The following is a 19,202-nucleotide window of genomic DNA, read 5'->3' on the forward strand; positions in this document are numbered from 1 at the left end:
AGTTTCTCTGCTATTTCTTTGTCCCCCATTACTACCTCTCCAGTATCATTTTCCAATAGTCCAATATCCATTCTCACCTTTCATTTACTCTATATATCTAAAAAAAACTTCTGGTATTCTCTTTTATATTAGTGGCTAGCTTACTTTCATAGTTCATCTCTTCTCTTATAATGTATTTATTTACCTTCTGTTGGTTTTTAAATTCTATAGCTTTCCACTAATTTTTGCAATGTTATATGCCCTCTCTTTTGTTTTTATGCTGTCTTTGATATCCCTTGTCAACCATAGCTGCCTCATCCTCACTTTAGAATACTTCTTCTTTGGGATGTATCTATCCTGCACCTTTTAACTTGCTCCCAGAAACTCCTGTCCTTGCTGTTCTGCTGCCATCCCTGCTAATGTCTGTTATGTTTTGTAACTTCAAGACATTAAGTTATTTCAAAGGAAGACACAGGAGTCTGAAAAATGGATGTAATTTTGTCTGTACTTTAAGCGATGCATGCACGTATCAGGTCGTAACATAATGACATATGCAAGTAATACATTTTTACATATAACCCACAACTAATTGTTTAAATGAAAATGAATGTTAAATCAAACAATATACTGCATATATACATTACTCAAATATTATTGAAATATCAAATACACAACACTCCACCCTACTTAGCTATAGACTCCAGTATAATATATAATAGAACATATATGCAGACATAATATGCAGACATTCACAGCATAGTAAATGTTAAATTGTCCCATTCAGATGGAAAGATTTAATCACCCCGCAGTCCTACTCTTGTGGGATAATGTCCTCCCTGATGGGGGTGGGGGGTGGAATCCCTCTGCTTGGCGGTTAAGACTTATGGCTGTAAATACAATCTCAAGTTCTGGGGCCTCCTCCATGATAGTCGTAGGAGTAGACTCTGAGACTGTAGGAAGTGGTTCTGACAGCTGTGGATACCTTTCATCTCTTTTTTCTTCTGGTTTGTGCATATTGATCTTGGGAAGGTCCGTTTAGTTCACTGGAATATTCTCTGGAGTATTCTCTTATTAATTCCTCTATTCCTCCCTTTACAATCTGATCTCCTCTTTGGTTCCTCATCTAAAACATCATCTGACAAATTCTCTGTACTTGAATCTCCATTGACACTTTTCTTTTTGGCTTTTCATTCATCCAGCTGGGTGTTGATATTGCATTTACTTTTACAAGAAGCATTTTGTCTCCCACTTGAAGATCCTGCAATAACAATGCACACAGAGTGGATTCTGGTTCTTTATACCCACAAAAGCCAAATACTTGCAACTTTTCTGAAGCTCCTTGAGCTCCCTTCAAGCCACAAACCAAGCCACATTCCAGTCAAGATGGCACCTGGGAGCAACACTCACACATTCGACATACTGAGTTGATAATGAAACCATATATTTCACTTCTTTTATGACTTTTGTGTCTGTTTTTCATCTTGAATGTGACTCTGGAACTGTAGGAGCCTGTAATCTGCAGTTTAGAGATCGTTTGGGTGTTCCAGCGTCTGTATTCTCTGAGAGGATTCCAGGAGGCAGAGGCAGTGTGCGCGAACCTCGTGGCAAGGAGACTGCGGGACAGGGCACGAACTGATGTTCAACTCCATTTCACTGATTGAAGCTTTCATTGTTCGCCGATTAAAGCAAAGAGGGAGATTGAAACCTTGAAGTGAATGTGGAGGGTGAGCACCGGCTACCTGCCTTTTGACCGCTGGTGGGATCACTCTGCTGGTGGAGAGAGGAGAGGCTGTTGACAAAAACTCTGATAACGATATGAGTGACACAGCTTTGAGACTTACAGTGTGAGGAGAGGCTGCCACTGATACCAGGAGAATGTTACCTGGGTTTTATACATTTTATATCTTTGAAATGCCATTCAAATCTCATTTTGTGGAACAATTTGAAACAACCAAGCCAGTGTCCAATTCCATTTTAATTAATTTGCCATTCACTTTTGGTGTAAGTCATATTGCTTGTCTATTGATAATTCTCACATTGTAAGTCTCTTTAAAAGTCTTCTTCTAAAATTCTACAAACTAAACAATCTCTTAGTACATCATTAAGCCCACTTCTGAACTGAGAATGCTCAGAAAATCTTTTCAATTCAGCCATGTTCAATGAAATACACATCCCTTCTTTTTGATTCCTCTTGTGAAATCCAAAGCATTCTGTGATCAATGAAGGCTTTGGTTCCAAGTGTTCCTGTATTACTTTGACAATATCAGGAAAGCTCATTTCTGCAGGCTTGTTTGGAACAGTCAAACTTCAAGCAAACTGTATGTCTTTAAACCCAATGAACTCAGCAAAACTGGCAATCGCTTCTCTTTGGTTATTTCATTTATTTCAAAATACTGTTCCAACAGCTTAGTATATATGAGTCAATTACACTTTGTATAATCAAGCTTTTCAAAATTTGTAACATAGTCAGCCATTCCTGATTTTGCAAAAATGATTTCTATTACCCGGTACTCACTCTTTGCTCATTCTTCTGTTTACAGCCTTTTTTTAAAAAAAAACTCAGTCATCTCTTCCCTTCTGAAGAACATGTGCCTTTTGTAACTCAACTATTCCTCGCTGTGTTTTATTTTATTTTGAACACCTCACTGCTCTTTAACTGGTCAGTAGCCATGTCAGGTTAATTTAAAGATACCCTGTTGCCAATGTTATGTTTTGTAACTTCAAAACATTAAACTAATTCCAAGCAAGACACGGGGTTCTGAAGTATGGGTGTAACTTTGTCTTTACTTTAAGTGAACTTTGTTGTACTTTAAGTAACTTTGTCTTTACACGTATCACATGGTAGTGTGGTGACGTATGCAATTAATGTATTTTTTACATATAAACTGCAACTAATTATTTGAATGAAAAAGAATGCTTAATCAAACAATATACTGTATATATACATTACTCAAATATTATTGAAATATCAAATACAGAACAGTGCCCTCTTTGGCCGTCTCCTCTGTAATTCTGCTGTAATATTGATATATCTCATTTTAGCTTCTCCCTCTAAAACTCAGGGTGAGCTGATTTTCTTACTCTTCCGCTCAATGCTTTTGCACCATTTCAAAGTTGTGGCTAACATCTTAGAGGGTGCTTAGAGAAAAATAAAGTATGTTGTAAATGCATTCATGGCCAACAAAAGTGACTGTCTGGAAAGTTATTACTGGTTAGCTTACAATGGCACTGACCTCTGAAATTCAGTTCCATCAAAATAAGTTTCATAGCATGCATTTAACAAAGAAAGATGAATTTATTGGGAGTTATAATAGATCAACAGATAATAGATCCAAACAGTCTTTTGTATGGTACATCATAAAGAAAAGCTATGTTGTATTCTAGATCAGCAGCTAGTCATTGAAGCCCCCTCCATTTTAGGTTTGACTCTGCCAGCACTCATCAAAACCCTTTGTTTAGGTTCCTTTCTCATTCAGGTATATTTCCCCATTTACACTGCCCAACCATCAAAAGGTAGGAATCAATTAATATAGTTGAGCTGCGTCTCAGTCATTAATGGAATATATAGTACTCTGGCAAAGGCTGAAAGAACTGACTGGGCAACTCCCATTCTATAAGGGTGCAAGCTCCAACAAGATTTAGTTTCCTGTCTCTCTCTGTGTTTGATTACTGCCAGATCTTGTTCTGACAGGAAAATTGGTTCTGCTGTGAACAGGGCTTAGTTCATCTCACGTGGTCACCTTAAAGTATTGTTTGGAAAAAGTTTGGGAAAAATATCAGATTTCTGACCAAAATGCATCAGAATTTTGTTTTTGGATAGCAACGATAGATCAAATGCCAGATAATAAGACCTTGAAATTATTTTGATAACCAACAAAAATTAATCATTTGTTGACCCACCTTAATACAGCGTAATCATTTAGTACTCATCAGGGCTATTTTGGACAGTGTCACCTTAATGTGGGGGAAATATCTCAATACTTCTGCAGACTGCTTGTCCTAATTGTGCTGTTGAAAGGCAGCACACAGCAACAACATGGCAATGATTTTTAGAGGAAAAACCATTATGGGCACTACCCGCCCTGAAAACTCACTTTTTCAATAGCTCTCTTCTCAAAAGAGATATAAAGATATTAAGATGAAACTTCACACCATCTTAAAAGTTTCTTCCCCCAGGCACTTAATCGGATCAACTTTTCTAGTTAGTCCTCCTCCAATCCCATCGACCTGTTACCCCCATCACTGACTGCACCGTAAACATTTTAAACCGCTTTTTATAATGCTGTTTACTTTGTAAATATATGCTGGTATTCACATATTTATGCATATTTTATTCCAATTCAACCTCAAACTTCATTTTTTATATAAATCTTTCTTTAGGATGGTGGTGAATATTGGTAGCTTGGGTTGAGGCTTTTGAGGTTGCACAGTTGGCTGAGTCTGGACATTAGTTTGTAGACGTTTCCTCTCCAGTCAAGGTGGCATCCTCAATGTTGGTGTTTCTCTCGTGGTGTGCTCCTATTTATATAGGTCCCTGTTGACTTCCCTCAGTCCTGATTAGCTACCCCCTCAGTTGTCCTTTGAACTCTGTTGGCTTGCTTTCTTTGGCTCTTAGGGTTTGTAGATGGTGTTTATTTCAATATGTCTGTTTACTGAGTTAGAAAAGAACCACGCTTCTAAAAATTCTTGTTGCATGCTTCATACTTGCCTGCACCATAACCTCCACAATGTCCTAGTTCTTCTCGGTCTTCATGAGTCAAGATCAGCGATAGAGGATCATGTCTCTGTGCCGCCAGTTTGTGTTCCCGTAAATTATATGAGAGATTACAGGCTGCCTGGCTGATGCCATTCTTGTTGCAGTCTCCACAGGTGATCCTGTACACCACATTGCTTTTGTCATTAGTCTTTAATGGTACCTTGGATCTTGAGACAAGCTTCCTTAAAGTCACCATTGGTTTGTGGGCGATGGTGATGCCATGAGGTTCAAGTGATCAAGGTGTCACTTCTAAGATATTCTGGATGTAGGTCAAGGTCACGTGTTTCAATACAGGTTGAGTATGATCTCCACGACTTTCTCTCTTTAGTAAGAACCTTCTAATGAAATTCTGTGGGTAACCTTTGTTCTGGAGCACTTTGAATAAGTGCTCCTTTTCCTTGGCCTGAAGTTCAGTGATGCTGCAGAATGTTTATGCTCTCTTAAGTAAGGTGTAAACGCAGCTTTTCTTGTGGCAAATTGGGTGATTGCTACGGCAGTTCAATGCTTGGTCCGTATGTACCCTTCCTGGAGACGGATGTCTCTAATGTGCCATCTGCCCTTGTTGAATGCTATTTATTGTTACATATCACACCCTGACCAACACACTACAGCAAATTTCTAATACATCTAAGTGTATATGCTGAATAAAATTGAATCTTGACAGCAGAAATGAGTAGGAAGCTCAAGGATTGAGAAGCTTTTGAAAACCAACAGAACACAGCTAACAAACCAATGAGGACAGAAAAAAAATGAAATATGAAAACATGCTGGTCAATATAAATGAGGATACAGGAGCTTTTGTTCAGATATATGAAGTGTAAAAGAGAAGCAACAGTGGACATCAGATCATTGGAAAATGACATTGGAGATTAGCAATGGGAACAAGAAATGACGACAGACTGAATAAGTATTTTGCATCAGTGTTCACTGTGGAAGACAACAGCACCATGCCAGAAATTTAAGAATGTCACAGAGAAGAAGGGAGTTTAGTCACTGTTACTAAGGAGAGTTGTGGAAGCTGGAAGGTATGAAGTAAGATGAGCCATAGTGCAGGATTCCTTGAAGGTTAACATGCAGTTTAAATTGGTAGTGCTATGCACCAGCAGCAGAAGATATGAAATTGAGTCAGGTTTTTATAAATAAACAACAAAGGTTTATTAACCTCTACTCAAAAACATTGAAAAGTAAACAAACGACAAACTCAGATGGAAGTTAACAGTGTTCTGCGTCTATAGTTATCAAACAGTCGAACAGAGTACTTAGCAGAGCTTATTCAAGCACAGTCTTAAAGTGGTAGTTTGAAAACTCCAAGTGAGTTATGAAATAATTGAGAGGAAAGACATCCCAAACCAGCAATGAGCCGAGCCTTAAAGAAAAGATGAAACTGCTGATAAGTGCCTTTTCCGAAGATCCTGAAGAATAAGATTTCTCAAAGTAACTGACCTTTCACCGGAGGTGGTCAATGCACACGCAAAACCTTGCAGGGTTTAACCAAAAGTGCGTACCACACTTCACATCAATCACTTCAATACACACAGAACGCTGTTGATTCCTACCCAATTCTTTGGGTTCGCACGAAGCTAGTATCTCTTCACTCTCTCTCTCTCTCCATCTATGATTATGTAACCACCGACTTTGACTCCCAACAAAACAACTACACAACAAATTATTGTCTCCCCTTTTATACCAGTGGGACATGCCATCACGTGACATCACATCACCCCACTATCAGAAGACAATTACATCACCAATATCACAAGACAATCACATCATGCTCATGAGAAACTCACTGGACAGGTAACAGTAGTAAGGAAAACAAGTGCAATGTTAGCTTTCATTTTGAGAAGACAGGAATATAAAAGCCAGGATGAAATGCTGAAGCATTATAAAATCAGACTATATTTGAAGCACTGTGACAAGTTTTCAGCCTCATATCTAAGAAAGAATAAGACCATAAGATTAAGAAGCAGAATTAGGCCATTTGGCCCATTGAGACTGCTCCACCATTTCATCATGGCTGATCCATTTTCCTCTCAGTCCCAATTTCCTGCCTTCCCTCCATAACCCATCATGCCCTGAATAATCAAGAACCTAACAAGCTCTGTCTTGAAAAGTAGAAAACCTACAGCACAATACAGGCCTTTCAGCCCACAAAGTTGCACTAAACATATCCTTACCTTAGAAATTACTAGGGTTACCCATAGCTCTCTATTTTTCTAAGCTCCATGTACCTATCCAAAAGCCTCTTAAAAGACCCTGTTGTATCTGCCTCCATCACTGTTGCCAGCAGCCCATTCCATGCACTCACCACCCTCTGAGTAAAAAACTTACCCCTGACATCTCCTCTGTACCTACTCCCCAGCACCTTAAACCTGTGTCCTCTTGTGGCAACCATTTCAGCCCTGGGGAAAAGCCTCTGACTATCCATACGATCAATGCCTGACATCATCTTATACACCTTTATCAGGTCACCTCTCATCCTCCTTCGCTCCAAGGAGAAAAGGCCAAGTTCAACTCAACCTATTCTCATAAGGCATGCTCCCCAATCTAGGCAACATCCTTGTAAATCTCCTCTGCACCCTTTCTATGGCTTCTACATCCTTCCTGTAGTCAGGCGACCAGAACTGAGCACAGTACTCCAAGTGGGGTCTGACCAGGGTCCTACATAGCTTCAATGTTACCTCTCAGCTCCTAATTTCAATTCTATGATTGATGAAGGCCAATAAACTGTACACCTTCTTAACCACAGAGTCAACCTGCGCAGCTGCTTTGAGCGTCCTATGGACTCAGACCCCAAGTTCCCTCTGATCCTCCACACTGCCGAGAGTCTTACCATTAATACTATATTCTGCCATCATATTTGACCTACCAAAATGAACCACTTCACAGTTATCTGGGTTGAACTCCATCTGCCACTTCTCAGCCCAGTTTTGCCTCCTATCGATGTCCCACTGTAACCTCAGACAGCCCTCCACACTATCCACAACACCTCCCACCTTTGTGTCATCAGCAAACCTATTAACCCATCCCTCCACTTCTTCATCCAGATCATTTATAAAAATCACGAAGAGTAAGGGTCCCAGAACAGATCCCAACCACTCTTCACCTTCTGTGGGCAAGCCAGTTCTGGATCCACAATGCAACGTCCCCTTGGATCCCATGCCTCCTTACTTTCTCAGTAAGCCTTGCATGGGGTACCTTATCAAATGCCTTGCTGAAATCCAAATGCACTTCATCCACTGCTCTACCTTCATCACTGTGTTTAGTCACATCCTCAAGAAATTCAATCACTCTCGTAAGGCACAACTTGTTCTTGACAAAGCTATGCTGACTACTCTTAATCATATTATATCTCTCCAAATGTTCATAAATCCTGCCTCTCAGGATCTTCTCCATCAACTTACCAGCCTCTGAAGTAAGACTCACTGATCTATAATTTCCTGGGCTATCTATACTCCCTTTCTTGAATGAAGGAACAACATTCGCAACCCTCCAGTCCTTCGGAATCTCTCCTGTCATCATTGATGATGCAAAGATCATCACCAGAGGCTCAGCAATCCCCTCCCTTGCCTTCCACAGTAGCCTGGGATACATTTCATTCGGCTCCTGCGACTTATCTAACTTGATGCTTTCCAAAAGCTCCAGCACATCCTCTTAATATCTACATGTTCTTGTAGACTTATCTGCATATTGTGTCAAGAAACCTTCCTGAACACGCCTAACAAACTCCACCCCATCTAAACCCCTCACTCTGGGGAGATGCCAATCGATATTTGGGAAATTAAAATCATCCATCACGACAACTCTGTTTGTATTACACCTTTCCAGGATCTGTTTCCTTACCTGGTCCTCAATATCCCTGTTACTCTTAGGCAGCCTATAAAAAATACCCAGTAAGGTTATTGACCCCTTCCTGTTCCTAACCTCCACCCACAGAGACTCTGTAGACAATCCCTCCATGACTATGTCTTGACAGTATGACAAATACAACAAATGTCCGGTTAAGATTAGTGCAATATAATTTTTTACATCAATTATATATTACACCACAAAAAATAAATTAATTAAACCCAAATTTATCTGATCAATGTTTCCGATGTAATCAAGAAATTGGTACTTCTTTACATTCTACTTTGTCTTGTTCTAAAATTCAACCTTTTTGGACAAATTTAAGAGTTTTACTGGAACAAATTATTGGAACACAACTTCCACATAACCCAATATTATTTTTATTAAGTGATATTGAAGGGATAAAATCGAAACCCAAATTGAATAAATATCAGAAAGAATTCATAAAAATTGCATTGGCAGTAGCCAAAATGGCTATTGCAGTTACTTGGAAATCGGATTCATACTTAAGTATAGATCATTGGAAGAACGAAATTTTCAGCTGTATTCCACTTGAAAAAATTACTTATAATTTAAGAGATAAATATGAAACATTTCTGAAAATTTGGTGCCATTATTTACAAAAGACAGGATTAAATGTATAGGTGCTCCGAAGATAAAATTATTGGTTATTTGGGGAAAGAAATAAATATATATACTAAAGCTATTATGAACTCCGTGGAGCATGTGGGGATCTTCTGATATCCAGGCATTCATTCATTCTTTCTTTCTTTCTTTCTTTCTTTCTTCTCTTTCTTTTTCTTTCCTTCTATAGGGATATGTTAGGGGGGAGGGGTTAAGGGGAGGGGGGAAGGGTTGATAATTTTTTTTCTTTCTTTCTGTAATCATTTGAAAACTCATTAAAAAAGTTTTAAAAACATTGAAGATTCCTTGCCTTTTTACGCCTTTCATGCCCTACGGGCTGACGTCACGAGCTTGTGCGGTCTCGCCTCTCTTTAACCCGAATAGTAAAAAATTCCCTTCGCTCTGAAAAATCAGCGGTTCACTCGCAGCCTTCTTGCTCCAAATATACCTAATGCCTTGAGCTCCTCAGCCAAATGTGGCAATAAATTCCACAGATTCACCACTGTCTGGGAAAGAAACTCCCCCTCACCTCCATTCTAAATGGACATCCCTCTATTCTGGTCCTAGACTCCCCACCATCAGAAACATCCCCTCTATTGAGGCTTTTCAACATTCAATAGGTTTCAATGAGAATTCCAGTGAGTACAGGCCCAGAGCCACCAATTTGTCCTCATATGATAACCCTTTCAATCCCAGAATCATTCTCATGAACGTCCTCTGAACCCGCTCCAAAGTCAGCACATCCTGTTTTGGATAAGGGATCCAAAAGTACTCACAATTCAAATGAGGCCTTACTTGTGCCTTATAAAGCCTTAACATTGCATCCTTCCTTTTATACTCTTGAAATGTATACTAACATTGCAAATGCCTTCCTCACCACTGACTCAACCTGCAAGTTAACCTTTAGGGAGTCCTGCACAAGGGCTCCCAAATCTACACTTTTATTTCTTCTACCAAAGTGCACGACCATACACTTCCCAGCACTGTATTCCATCAGCCACTTCTTTGCCCATTCTCCTAATCTGTCTAAAGGATGCTTTAGCATTAGAGAGTGTCCAGAGAAGGTTTACGAGAATGATTCCTGGAATGAAGTAGTTAACTTATGAGGAGTATTTGATGACTCTGGGCCCATACTCACTGGAATTTAGAAGAATGAGGGGGAATGTTAATGAAACCTATCAAATATTGTAAGGTCTACATAGAGTGGATGTGGAGAAAATGTTTCCTGTAGTGGGGGTATCTAGAATCAGAGGGCACAGGTTCACAATTAGAAGGACGTCCTTTTCGACCAGAGATTAAGAGGAATTTCTTAATAAAAAAAGATTAAAATGAAGAGGAATTTCTTTAACTAGAAAATGGCAAATCTGTGGAATTTATTGCCACAGACACCTGTGGAGGCCAAGCCATTGTGTATATTTAAACCGGAGGTTGATAGATTCTTGATTAGAAATGTTATGGGTAAAAGGCTTTATTCTATGTCTTGTGGTATTAGGGCCCAAGTTGGACAGATGCTATATCCTAGTAGAGGGGGGAGTGGACTGGGAGCACATGGATAAAATTCAAATGAATGGACAAGATCAATGAAAGCTTCTTAAATTCCAATACCTCTTGTGTTTTCCCCCCCAAACCCAATCCCATCCCTTGCAACTATTTTATGATGGCAGTGTCCAGCACACAACCAGAGTTAGTAATAGTAGGGTATTTCAGTTATTAATACTGACTGAGGCAGAAATGGTGTAAATGATATAGATTTAATAAAACTCATTTCAGAGACCTTTTTAATTGAGTGCCCGACAAGCCCAAGGACAGAGAAGGTTTCAGATTTAGTTCTGGGGGGTGAAGCTGGCCAAGTGCAATGTGAGAAGGGTTTGGTGTTTGCAATTGCATTCAACTAGATTTGGTATAGTGGTAGAAAGAGCACAAATAGGTTTGTTGAGGGGGCTTCTATTTACCCCTCTACAGCCCATCCCTCCCCCAGCTCCTCCCCTCTTACCGCTCACCCTCTGTCTCTCTCCAAGGACACTGGGGAGCTGACAACCTCAGACACATGGTGTGTCACAGCTGAGCAGGTAAGGAACGAGCTCAGCAGACTTCACCCAGGCGAGGCTGTGAGCCTGGAAGACATCAGCCCAGTGGTACTCAAGGTGTGTGCTTCTCAGCTGGCTGCAGTCTTTCAATACTTCTGTAATCTGGGCCTGAGCCCGCAGAGGGTCCCTGTGCTCTGGAAAACATCCTGCATAGTTCCACTGCCCAAGAAGACATGCCCCACCACAGTGACTACAGACCAGTGGCACTGACCTCACGTGTTATGAAATCATTGGAAAGACAGGTCCTGACACATCTCCAGACCATCATAAAACCATCACTGGACCCCCTGCAGTTGCTTACCAATCACATATTGGATGGAGTCAAGACGCTGTTATCTTCCTGATTCAAAGAGCTCACACCCTTCTGGATGAGCCAGGCAGCACTGTTAGAATCATGTTCTTTGATTTCTCCAGTGCTTTTTACACCATACGACGTGCAGGAGGATGCTCGACTGGTGTCCTGGATCACAGACTACCTGTCCAGACAGCCACAGTGTGTGAGATTGCAGAGCTGTGTATCAGATAAGTGGCTAGCAGCACAGGGGCACCTCAGGGGATTGTCCCATCCCCCTTCCTGTTCACTGCCCACACCTCAGATTTCAGATACAAATCAGAGTCCTGCCACCTGCAGAAGTTTTCAGATGATTCGGCAGTCGAGAGCTGCATCAACCGGGGTCAAGAGACTAAGTACAGAAGAATGGTGGACAACTTTGATGAGTGGTGTGGGCTGAGTCACCTGCAGCACAACGTCACTAAGACAAAGGAGTTGGTGGTGGGCTTCAGGAAGGTAAAACCACTCTGCATTGCTATCTCCATCAAGGAAACAGATGTGGAAGTCGTCCAGGACTACAAATACTTGGGAACTCACCTGGACAATAAACTGGACTGGACTAAAAATACAGGGGCTCTGTACAAGAAGGGAAAGAGCTGACTGTACTTGCTGAGGAAGCTCTGGTCATTCAATGTCTGCAGTGCGATGCTACAGATGTTCTATGACTGAGTGGTGGCCGGCATTCTATTCTACGCTGCTGTCTGCTGGGGCAGCAGGGTGGCAGCAGCTGACACCAAGAACATCGATAAGCTCGTCAGGAATGCAGGTTCTATTCTTGGGGTGGACCTGGATTCCCTGGTGGTTGTATCTGAGAGGGGGTCCTGCAGAAGCATTATGGACAATCCCCCTCACCCCCTCATACTGGACAAAGAGAAGAGTACCTTCAGTAACAGGCTGATTCTGCTGAGGTGCACCACTGAATGATACAGGAGATCCTTTCTCCCTGTAGCTAAAATACTCTACAACTCCTCCTCCTCAAGTATATGTTTACAATGCACATCTGTATTTTGACTATCACTTTTTAACACATATTTTGTTTTTTTTTCTTAGAAGTATATACTTCAGGCTGAGCAACCTTGCAACAATAACTTCCTTTAGGATAAATAAGGTTTCATCTTATCTCATAGAAAGAGCATGAAAATGCTCCAGAAAATGCAGGAAACACTCAGCAGGTCAAGTAACATTGGTGGGCAGAGGAACAGAGTCAATACTGAAGACTCTTTCTGTTTGATTTGAAGTGCTAACTCTGTTTCTTTTTCCCGTGATGTTATCTGACCTAATTCTAGTACTTTTTGTCCTTGTTTCGGATTTTCAACATCTGAAGTGCTTTCTTTAGAAAACCTTCTCAGGTCTGGCAAGATTAATGATTTAAAAAATTGGACTGAGAAAAATAATTGTAGAGCAGTTGGAGATGTATAGAGAATACAAATCATACTCCATTCAGTCACACTTATTGAACCATTCTGCTTAGGAAAATGCAACAATGTTGGTGGGACAATTACCAATGTCGATAGCAAGTTTCTTATGACCGTGATCTGAATCATCAGGGAGATATTAAAGCAGATAATATAAAGACCTTTTCCCATCACGACAAACAGGCATTCTCCTGGAGACCCTTTGTTCCAAACACAAAGTACATTACATTTTTATACCCTTAAGATCAAAAGTAAGAGTAGGTGATTCAATACAATTTCAATAGTTATAATGACATTGTTTACTTCCATTATTTTGGATTGACAATGCTTCCTTTGAATTATATATTTATAGTGGAAGACATTTCTGAATGTTCAAACACCTTTGATGGAATGAATGAATTCTTACAGGTGGTCTAAAAGCTTCTGGTTACAGAGATCCCAGACACCTAAAATTAATGTTGTCAGGGCTGTCTCTCTGAGTGCATAAATATTCCAAGTATTGATTTATCAACTATAAGTGTGACCATGTTTTCATGCTAATAAAATCAGCAAGTTTGAACTCTGTCACACTGCTACAAAATAACTTAGCCTATGTTGTCTGGTTTGATGTAGGCCAATTAACATAACCCCATTGTCTTACATTTGGCTGATGGTTACAAAAATTTCTCATGACCACTTCAATTTTCAAACCATATCTCTTAGCAGCCAGCCCTCTGCTGTGGGCTAGCAACTTATGCTCTGTAGAAGGTGTTATTTGTTTGCAAAGCTGTCCTTCTAACTTCAGACTGACTATTGTTTGCAATTTACATTAAAACTGTAGACTAGTTCTTGTTTGAATTAATATCTGCTATATTCATGTAACTTCAGAATACCTCCTAACAATCATTTAAAAAACAAGGATTAATCAAAGACTGAGAACTGCAAGCTGCTAACAGTAAGGTAAGGCTAACAACTGAGTTTTTTGAGGAAGCAGAATAGATAACATGCTTGATGATAGAGTTCAAGGGTGTTAACAAGATACTAGAATGGCAAACAGATCGGAAAAAATAAGAAGTCCTTGGGCTCCAAGGGAAAGTGACAAATCAAATCCAAGACTGCCTCAGTGGCAGGCTGCAGCCTTAATAAATTAGTAACTTGAATGATGTTTCCAATGTGTTTGCAAGGCCTCAGTTCTAGCTTCATTACTTTTTGTGATGTATAACAATAATGTAGATGTAGGAGACATGGTGAGGGGATCTGCTGATAACACTGAAAAACTGCCTGCTTGCCTTATAACAGGAAGGGAGCTATGGAATATTGAAAGATATCATTGGCTGAGATTGCTGTAGTGGTATTACATGGCAATAAAAGCTGCAATTGGCACATTGAAACCATTACACCTTTATTCGTGTCTATTAGGTGAATACAAGCTGAACGGGTGTAATAAAAAAAAATCCTCTTTACCATAACAAATGCTGATGTGGAGCTTTGACTCAAAGTGCCAACAGTTCCTTTTCTCGTATCGATGCTGCTCAACCCTCTGCATTTCTTCAGCAGATTGGTTGTTGCTCCAGATTCCAGCATCTGCAGTCTCTTGTGTCTCTGCTTTAATCTGATCTTTAAGGAAGAAAATTTATCAATCAGCCCTGATATTGTCTAATTGTTTCCAGATCCAGTGGTTAACTTTAATTACCCAATGAAAGCCAGTCCTCCATGTCATTTATTAGTTAATTATAAAGAAAGCAATGTTGCAAAGATAACCAGACCACTACATGGTTTCAGACACAAGGAAGGCAAATCTCCACTACCAATATCTGGGTCTGTTTAAAGTAAGATATTTTTCCAGCAGTTATTTAAGCATGGATTGACGTGCACTTTCTAGCCAATGCCCCGAGTCATCAATTAAATTACAGAGATTCAAAAGGTTAGCTTTATTTGTCACGTGTACATCAAAATATACAGTGAAAGCATCAATTGTGTCAATGAACAGCACAGTCCAAGAGTGTACTGGGGCAGCCGGCAAATGTCACCATGCTTCTGGCACCAACATGGCATGCCCACAAATTACCAACCCTACCCTGTGCATCTTCAGAATGTTGGAGGAAACTGAAGTACCCAAAGGAAGCCAGCGTGGTTACAGGGAGAATGTAAAACATCCTTAAACATAATAAATCCTGTCCCACTAGCTGGTTAGATTCTGAGAAACTGTGCTGACACAGAAATATACATTCAGGAGGGAATGGCAGTGTGAGACCTCACCATGGACTCTGGAACATTAAAAAGTCTCCAGGCATCTGTTACAAGCAGAATAGACAAAAAACTAGTGGACTTTCATATGATCTCAAATTATGTTGACATAAGATTAGTGTGAAAAATGAATGCATGCAAGCAAGATCAGTGATACAGATTACAGAGTAGGACTAAACTATTGTTTCTTGGGATGGCAATTTGTAACCAGGGGTTACCAGAAGTATTAATGATGAAGAAACTGAATGTAATATTTCTAAAGTATACAAAAGTGTGGTCAATTGGGCCTGTATACTCTCTGGAGACAGTCAGCAGAGAACAGAACCAATAACTAATTTAAATTTATCCTGATGAAAGCATATTTGAAGAAGAGGAGAATACCCTAAAGGAGAAAAGGATCTTTATCAATATCACTTAAACTGGAAGCCAGAAAGAGATATGTGGCCTTAGGTTCATGGGAATAGGTCTGAGGGAGAACAATTAGGTGTTTGAAAAAGGATCCAATGCTTTCCCAGCACATATGACGCTTAAACTTTTCTTGGGCTTTCATCAGGGATGATGCCTAGGCATGCCTAGTCTGCTGGTACATATACTCTGCTCCTGTCATCCGTCTCTCCTGATTGGTTATTCAGTCAGGTTTCCACTATCCCATCTTGTTTGAAATCATATTTCAGTTCTTACTTAGAGCAAGACCTTCATCTTTGTTGAAATTCTTATTCTATAGTCTTATTTCAATGGCTTCCTTCACCAGGCAGTCCCAAAAATCATTGGTACGGCACAGTAGTCAGTGCCATCAAAGTCAATCCATTGGTCATTGCATGTACAATATAATGACCATATAATTCCATGGTTCCTGGAAGGATTACCAGTATCTTGAAGAAATACTGAATAATTAGCACCCACAAACCCAGAAGGAAGCTCAAATCCTAGCTTATGCAGTTCAAAATTGACCTGACACTCCGGGTGGCAGGTGTTTACAGGATTCCCTGTGAATGCAAAGCAGCATTTATCAGTCAGATGGGGCACACAGTGGAAACCTGCATCAAGGTGCATAGGAGGTGTATCCATTTGAGTAACCCAGAGAATTCAGCGGCAGCAGAACATTGTATAAGCAACAAACACAGGATTGACTTTGTCGGCACAGAACTACTGTGCCATGCCAATGGCTTTTGGGTCCACCCGGTGAAGGAGGCCATTGAAGTAAGACTAGAGAACAAGAATTTCAACAAAGATGGTGGTCTTGCTCTAAGCAAGAACTGGAATGTGATTTTAAACAAGTTTGGGACAGCAAAAACCCGATTGGTTGAGGACTAAGCAATCAGGAGGGATGAATGACAGGAGCTGAGTATATATACCACTAGACTAGACATGCCTAGGCATCATCACTGATGAAGGTGGCAGAGTTTATTATTGAAATGTTGGTTAAAATCGATATCTGGGTCCGGCTGCAAGCCCAAGCAGACTTTATGCAGCAACTGGGTGCTGTGGATAAGTTGAGCTCAGTACGGATATTAAAGGAGCTGGAGATAGTACAGTAAATGTGAGTTCAGGTTGAGGACAGAGGGGAACATTAGAGCATGTTCATTGTCAGGTGGAGTATATCATGTCTACAGCCACCTCACTTAGATCGGCTGAAATCAGTAAGTTTATACAATGTTCATAATTCTACTTTCATCCTCTTTGGGGAAGCTTTTTATAAATTGAGCTGACACATTGAAATATATACCTGAATCTTACATAGCTTTGCCTCTGCCTTTGAAATCTACGATTTTGCTCTTTCTCTTTCTCTCCCACATCTTCAGTTTTGGCCCAGAGGTAACATCCTTGGCCCCTAAATTGGAAAGTGAAGAGTTCATTCTCATTAACAACATATCCCAGGGGATCAGAGAAATGATATATTACATGGAGCATTAAACTGTTTTCACAGGTGAATGTAGAAGATGAAGATTGGAGGCTCTTCTGGTAAACTGCTCAGCATTTATTCCTTAATCAATATCCTTAAAACAGCAGCTAGTCTAATCATTATCTTAATATTGCTCTTTTTGCTTTGCTACAGACAAACAAGCTGCTGCGTCTTCATACAACAAATTATCAATTAAAAAAACATTTGTGTGAAAGCACTTTGTAATCAAGGATCAAAGATCAACTTTATTCTTCATATATATTTACATGTACTGTACAGTAATTTCCTGTGGTGTGTTGGGGCAACTTGCAACAAACAGCAGCAATATATATGAATTATAAAGAATGAGGAACTATATAAAATAAAGTTAGATGTTAAGGTACAGATATGGAATAAAATGTGTATAATTACATAAATACCAGCATACATTTACAGCATTACAGAAGTTGTCTGTATCTGTGATGTTGCTAATTATTTTTTTTAAATGTCCACAATTTGATTTTTATGCAAAGGTTCCTTCTTAGCTGATGTCCAAATTACACAGACATACTTCAAGGAATACAAGCTTTATGATGTTAAATGAAAAGGTCATGAACACAATATTTCTTGTCAAGGAACGAGTACAAAACATGTGTGGGCTACATCTGCTGTGTATGCAATAAGGAGCAAGAGTGACTGGAGCTGATGGATGAAGCAAACCATTTTCTTTCAGCTCAGTAAACTGAGGCAAAGACCGAAGATGACTGGCAAATAAAGTAACAAGGATGACAATGAGGCATAGTGGTCAGTGAAGAAGGTTAAATCAATTATAAAAGGATCTAGATCAATTGAGAAGGAGGGCCAATGAATGGCAGATGGAATTTAACCTGGTCAAGTGTGAAGTGTTGCATTTTGGGAAGTTAAACCATGGCATGACTTACATAGTAAATAGCAGGAACCTGCTGTGTGTTGCAGAACAGAGAGACCATGGAGTGAAAGTTCATAGTTCTCTAAAAGTGGCAATATACGTTGGCAGGTGGTTAAAAAGTTGTTAGCCATACTTGTATTCATCAGCCAGGGTGTTGAGCACAGGAGCTGGGACAGCATGTTTCAGTTGTACAAAACATCAGTGAAACAGAACTTGGTGCATTGTGCGCATTTCTGGTTGCCTAGCTATAGGAAGGATGCGTTTAAGTTGGAACGATTGAAGAAAAGATTCACAAAGATATTACCGGTACAGGAAGGTATGAGAGTGGATAGGCTAAGGCACCTTTCCCCAGTGCAAATGAGGCTGAAAGGTGACACTAAGGATGATTATAAAATTATGAGGGGCATTGATAAGGTGAAAGGTCATCAATCTTTTTCCCATGGTAGGAGAGGCTAAAACTAGTGGGTAAAGGTTTAAGGTGAGAAGGGAAATTTTTAAAGGGGATGAGAGGAGTAAGAGTGGAGTGTGGTACATGCATATAATGAGCTGCCAGAGGAAGTGCTAGAGGTAAATTAGGTAAATTACATTGTTTAAAAGATATTTCAACATGGTTTAGAAAGATATGGGCCAAACCTAGGCCCATGGGACTAGTTTGGTTTTCCATTGTTGCCTGGATAGATAAGTTTGGCCAAAGGCTATGCATCCATGCTGTCTAGCTCTGACTGCCACAAAAGTCTCTTTTAGTAAGTGTGTGCTTCAAAGGTTAGCTTTAATAGTCACATATACATTGAAACATCAAAATATACAGTGAAACATGCTGTTTGCATCAATGAACAACACAGTCCAAGGATTTGCTGGGAACAACCTGCTGTGTCCATAAGACCTTAAGACATAGGTGCAAACTCCCTCTCTTCTTAAAGAGTGGAGTGACATTTGCAAATTTGCAGTCCTCTGGAACCATTCTAGAATCTATTGATTCTTGAAAGATCTTTGCTAAAGTCTCCACAATTTCTCCAGCTACCTCTTTCAGCACCCTGGGGTGCAGTCCATCTGGTGCAGGTGACTTAACTACCTACACACTTCTCAGCTTCCTAAGCACCTTTTATATTATTGCCCAGCTTATCT

At 40.0% G+C, this 19,202-nt stretch overlaps 1 long non-coding RNA gene across 4 annotated transcripts in view; it reads right to left on the reverse strand.

The window, feature by feature from the left end:
* Positions 1 to 487: 487 nt before the first annotated feature.
* The window catches only part of LOC132392251 (uncharacterized), a 48,045-nt gene continuing 29,330 nt past the window's right edge, over positions 488 to 19,202 (reverse strand). For 3 of the 4 annotated variants that reach the window (XR_009511464.1, XR_009511463.1, XR_009511466.1), the window contains 3 exons: positions 16,994 to 17,098; positions 14,485 to 14,637; positions 488 to 1,749 (listed from right to left, as the gene is read on the reverse strand). This is a non-coding gene — a long non-coding RNA (uncharacterized LOC132392251). The remainder of the gene's footprint in view (positions 1,750 to 14,484; positions 14,638 to 16,993; positions 17,099 to 19,202) is intronic. The other variant, XR_009511465.1, reaches the window with a different exon arrangement.

This window comes from Hypanus sabinus, chromosome 4, assembly GCF_030144855.1.
Source record: "Hypanus sabinus isolate sHypSab1 chromosome 4, sHypSab1.hap1, whole genome shotgun sequence".
Classification (NCBI taxonomy): domain Eukaryota; kingdom Metazoa; phylum Chordata; class Chondrichthyes; order Myliobatiformes; family Dasyatidae; genus Hypanus; species Hypanus sabinus.